The sequence below is a fragment of the Saccopteryx bilineata genome, chromosome 4 (genome assembly GCF_036850765.1).
Source record: "Saccopteryx bilineata isolate mSacBil1 chromosome 4, mSacBil1_pri_phased_curated, whole genome shotgun sequence".
Taxonomy (NCBI): Eukaryota; Metazoa; Chordata; class Mammalia; order Chiroptera; family Emballonuridae; genus Saccopteryx; species Saccopteryx bilineata.
Window position 1 is genome coordinate 85527690 of NC_089493.1, and position 6010 is coordinate 85533699.

Sequence of the window (6010 nt, forward strand, 5' to 3'; positions counted from 1 at the left end):
GTGGCTGTGGATTCTCCATAATGTGCAGTGACTGAAAGCTTACAGAAAACTGAGTTGTATACAATCTGACTATTGTAAACTTACTGAATAATTAATGCCAACCTCTAATTTTCTTTTTATGAACTATATACTATTTGGAAGAGTGGATGATTAGAAGATAATTAAAACCAGCTGTTTCTGGTTATTTTATTTTTCTCTTTTGATAATTTAAGTCCATAAAAATGTGCTGCCTGTTTTTTAGTCTTCTAAAATGTAAGAATCCTCTGCTCCAGTATGAACTATTCAAACATTGCCATTATTAGAAGTACACCTGTAACCACAACTAGACATAGATTTTAATATTGGAACCCCAGAAATGTTAAATGGCATGTTAAATATTTGAATGGCAGAGAGGCAAGAAGAGAAAGCAGTGATCAAGCCTACTGGTGGAAGGCATAATTATTATTCAATGTCAACATATTAATCAAATATAGATTTTAAATTATCATTATTAGAAATGGGACTATAATCACTAGTGAAATCAATAAATACAATTTTATTTACAAATTACCTGGGGAGGGAAGGAAAGAAATAGAATGAAGAGAAACTTAGATCAGACAGTAAAACTTAAGGAAATGGACAGAAGAAATAATAATAAATTATAATAAATATTAAATGTAAAATGAGATTAAAGAAATAAAACTAACCATCCCAATAAATGCAAATGGACTAAATACCTGGCCATACATGCTGGTAAAGAATAATGTCTTTTCTTGTCTCTATTGTTTAATACTTTAAATTATCAGGCATAGACTGCAATTTAAAACTTTAAAATTAGAATTAATAAAAGGAGGTTCATTTAATTATAGAGAATAGCATTTATATTTTTGATTCTGTTATTTCCTTAGTGCATTCTTACTGAGAAAATCATGCACAGTTTTCTTTTTACGAATGGGTTTGAGAGATATTGAACAAAATGATAGTTTAAATTTTGTTTTGACAAATATTAAAACATGATGTGATTTTCTCAAAGTTCTACCAAAAACTGGCTCTTTATTCAATTTTTATGACCAAATACCAAGCTACTTTTTTTTTCTTATCCCATGCACAGTTGGTTGTTTTTGTGTGCATATAATAATGATGTTTTTATAATTTTAACATGTTCATGACTTGTTAAATAAGCTACTAGAAAATTATTTATCTTTGTGATAATTGAAGAAGTATTTCAGTTTTTAAAGAGATGGAGGATTGTAATAAAGTTGAATATTTTCTTAAACAGTGTATCAATGAGATATATTAGACTGTTTTATAAAACATTATACCTTGTCAGCCCTGGCAAGGTAGCTCAGGTGGTTAGAGAGTTGTCCTGATTCAACAAGGTAGCGGATTCAATACCCAGTCAGGGCACACACAAGAATCAACCAATGAATGCAGAAAGTAGTGGAACAACAAATGGATTTTCTCTTTTTCTCTCTCTCTCTTCTTTCCTTCCTCTCTCTCTCAAATCAATTTAAAAGAAGAACAAAATTTAAAAAGACATTATACATTGTCTTATACATTGATGAAATTAGATGTTGACTTAATGTCCAGTTATAGTCTCTGATTTTTCCTTATTATTAAATTTCACAAAGAAATTCCAACAAGGAAGGAGCGAGTCAGTATGTGACCATGAAACAGTGACAGCGACCAGGTACACAGGAGTATTTGCATTTCAGCTCATCTCCTGCAGGTCCGAACCTTAACCAGTCTTGTGTTTTCATTGCATTTGCCTCACACTTCCACTTTTTTTTTTTTTTTTCATTTTTCTGAAGCTGGAAACAGGGAGAGACAGTCAGACAGACTCCCGCATGCGCCCGACCGGGATCCACCCGGCACGCCCACCAGGGGGCGACGCTCTGCCCACCAGGGGGCGATGCTCTGCCCATCCTGGGCGTCGCCATGTTGCGACCCTCCTGGGTGCCGCCATGTTGCGACCAGAGCCACTCTAGCGCCTGGGGCAGAGGCCACAGAGCCATCCCCAGCGCCCGGGCCATCTTTTGCTCCAGTGGAGCCTTGGCTGCGGGAGGGGAAGAGAGAGACAGAGAGGAAGGCGCGGCGGAGGGGTGGAGAAGCAAATGGGCGCTTCTCCTATGTGCCCTGGCCGGGAATCGAACCCGGGTCCTCCGCACGCTAGGCCAACGCTCTACCGCTGAGCCAACCGGCCAGGGCCACACTTCCACTTTTAAAATCAGTCTTTACCTCCTCTTTTTTTTTTTTATCTAAAAGAAAAGTTTCCAACAATTTTCAAAATTTATGCCCAGGTTTATAAATTGCTCATGAGTGAGGGAGAAAACCAAACCAAGCTAATCTCTTACTAGTAGCTCAAAACCATTGTTTCCTGGTTTCTAAAATCTTTTTTTTTTTTTTAATAATCAAAAAGGCTCAAAATCTATTCTCACATTCCCATTTTTTTTCTGATTTCCAGAACACAACACCCGAATCTTTTCTTTCTTTTCTTTTCCCTTGCTAGTTGCCATACAAAGAATTACACAGCTCAATAAAATGAAAGACTCAGCACTGTGTGGTTCCTACAAGTGGCTGAAGGGATTTTGAGATAGGTTAATGGTTCTGATTGTTCTCTCATATTGATTTTTAAGATGACTATATTTTATTTATGAGGAAAACATGGACATGCATGTGCCTTGAGGGTAAACTAGGCCTCTTACAGGTTGAAAGTTTGTATGTGAATTTGTAATGATTCCCCCAAAAATAAAGAGAGAAAAATATGCTGATAAATGCTTCTTTCATTTGAAGAAAAGTTTATCTGGTTGAATTAATTGAATGGAACTGATCACATTTTTAGTAGCCAACAAAAGCAGAAACAAAAAAGTGATTCTTTCTGGATCTAGTCCAAAGAGAAGTCCAAGAGTTGGTCATTTAGTGTGGAGTAGTGTGGGGGTGGGGGAAATGCTAGGTCTTGGAAGAGAGAGCTGGTCAGCTCCACCCTGCTTGGCTTTTGAGATTACTTACAGCCTTTCTGAGAGCCTCTGCAGTGCCCTTCACATTAAGGCAGAATTGCTCTAGTTCTGGAATGCTGAGTGAGTTAAATGTATTTCTCTCTTTGTAGTGCTGGCTTGAATTTTTTGGATTCATTTCAAGTAGAGCAGATGACTAATCACCCCCTTCTGCTGGTTGAGAATGGGTTGTCTATAAAACCTTGTTTTTGTATGGTTACCTTATTGTGAAGTTTCTGTCTTTTGAGGAACATTCACGACTGAAAGCCAGGGAAAATGTCCACTCTAGGGTATAGTAAAGCTGACAGGTAAAAAGGAATAAAAAAGAACCACTAAATGACTTGGCTGTTGTTTTTTTAGTTTCCTGAGAGAAAGTGGCCTTGACCCCCACGCATTACTGGTTTTGAGATTATAACAGCAGATGGTATAAAATGACAGTCGGTGAAGACAACTAAAGGTGTTTGTAACATCGCAGGATTGTGCAGGTGACTTTAAAAACAAAGGATATGGAAGTGATAGAGAGTGGAAATGGCGATGGAGATGGTAATAAAGCCACTAGCTACTTGAGGCAATGTCCTTTCTTATTTTTTTTTTCTTTTATTGCATCTGATTGCAAATTAAAGTGGAAAAAAATTTTTACCCCAGGCAGAGAAGAATATTTAGCCTCTGCCTCAGTGGTTTTTCAGAATAAAAAACTGTAGTCTTTGATTCTTAGATTTGATTTTTTCTTCTTTTGCCTGCTGTTGCCATACAAAGAGATATAGCTCAATAAAATGAAAGATCCCCAGAGCTGTGTTTCATAGCAAGGCCCTGGAGGGACTCTGAGCCAGGTTAATGGATATGATGGTTCTTCCTTCATTGATTTTTAAGATGATTATATTTTATTTATAGGTGAGACAATAATAGTTAATCTTAGATTTATTGAAAACTTATTGCAAGGCTGCATGAATTGATAACAATAACAGTACATTTAGGGCAACAAAACTAGACTTGTCTTTAATCCCGTAAGTGCTGATGTGCAGCGAATCTATTGGTTTGAAATTAAATGTGCTCTAACCCATGACTGAGTTCAGGTAGGGAAGAGTTATATATATTTCGGGCTGCTCTGAGAGATTTCATTACATAAAACTTTGGTATACTGGAGATGTTTCTTTTGTAAAAACTATGTGAAAAATCTAAAAGCTAAAAGCTCAGGGCCCTGGCTTGGTTGCTCAGTAAATAGAGCATCCTCCCTGAGCTCTGAGGTTCTGGGTTTGATCCCCGGCCAGGGTACATATGAGAAGCAACCAATGAATACACATTAAAGGAAACAACTAAGTAAACAACAAGCTGATGCTTCTCTCTCTCTCTTTCTCTCTCTCTCTCTCTCTCTCCCTATACTTTCTCTCTCCTCTCCTCTTTCTCTGGCTGACTCTCTCTCAAATCAATGGAAAAATTTATAAATAAAAAATAAAAAAGTAAAAGCTAAAAGTCCAGGGATATCAACATGTTGTTTTTTGGAAGCTTTAGTAACTTATTTCCAAGTCAGGTAGTCATTCATAAGCTACAAAACCTACTGGTCAACTACAAGAAACTTGTCCAGAGGTTTGATTCTTAAACCAGGATGTGTGGGTTCTAAGATGTATAAAATACTAGGAACATATAGTAATTCAGGATTCAGTTGCCTTAAAGCTATTATATTTTGCTTTTCTATATGACATGAGTTTAGGGACCTTTTGGATTTGGAGCAAAATGAATCCCTGTTAGCCAAACATGAACAGTAATTCTGCCCATTAAGATAGAACACTGGATTTTTGCCTCTTAAAGGAGTGAATAATTTTTTTTTTTTTTGTATTTTTCTGAAGCTGGAAACAGGGAGAGACAGTCAGACTCCCGCATGCGCCCGACCGGGATCCACCTGGCACGCCCAGCAGGGGCGAGGCTCTGCCCACCAGGGGGCGATGCTCTGCCCCTCCGGAGCGTTGCTCTGCCGCGACCAGAGCCACTCTAGCGCCTGGGGCAGAGGCCAAGGAGCCATCCCCAGCGCCCGGGCCATCTTTGCTCCAATGGAGGGGCTGCTGGAGGGGAAGAGATAGACAGAGAGGAAGGGGGGGGGTGGAGAAGCAAATGGGCGCTTCTCCTATGTGCCCTGGCCGGGAATCGAACCCCGGTCCCCCGCACGCCAGGCCAACACTCTACCCCTGAGCCAACCGGCCAGGGCCAGGAGTGAATAATTTTTAATAAAGTAACTTATTATGCATGGCTCAGAAATGCAGCTAGAGACTCTTGGTATGTAATGTTTATAAGAGATGGGAGTGGAGATGCAAAAATATACTTCCCAGTAATTTAATTAGTCAAAATATCCAGATAATTGAATATTTATTCTCTGTAGAGAGAGGAGAGAAAAATATTCAAAGTGTGCTCTAGGGACAGGAAACTTTAATCACAGTGCTCTCTCAAAATAACAATGTAGCATTGTTTTAAAGTATTTTAAAGTCTGCTTTTATTAAAAGTGCCATATAGTGCTTCCTTTGGCAGCACATATGCTAAAATGGAACAATACAGAGATTAGTAGGACCCCTGTGCAAGGATGACATGCCAATTCTTTTTTTTTATAATTTTATTTTTTTATAATTGTTATTAATTTTAATTTGTTGTGTTAACATGGATTCAAGTGTTCCACTCGATATAACACCCCCACCCCCGTGTCCCCATTATACCCCCTTTGCTCCCCTCCCTCTAACTCCTTCCCCTCTTCCCTTTGGGATTTGCTGTCCTATTATCTGTATCTATGTGTTATGTCTATATTTCACTAATCCCTTCACCTTCTCTGATCCATCCCCTCATCCCTCTTCCTTCTGGCAGCTCTCCCTCTGGTCCCTGTGACCCTGCCTCTGCTTCTATTCCACTCCTCAGTTCACTTTGTTCATTAGATTCCACATATAAGTGAGTTCATATAATTTTTTTCTTTCTGTGCCTGGCTTATTTCACTTAGAATAATAATCTCCAGGTCCATTCATGCTATCACAAAACATAAGATTTTCTTCTTTTTCACAGCC

General features: G+C 38.6%; 1 non-coding gene across 1 annotated transcript; it reads left to right on the forward strand.

The window, feature by feature from the left end:
- Positions 1–5473: 5473 nt before the first annotated feature.
- Positions 5474–5576, forward strand: LOC136337013 (U6 spliceosomal RNA). The gene has a single exon (XR_010731735.1). It is a non-coding gene; the product is annotated as a U6 spliceosomal RNA (small nuclear RNA).
- The last annotated feature ends 434 nt before the right edge of the window (positions 5577–6010 follow it).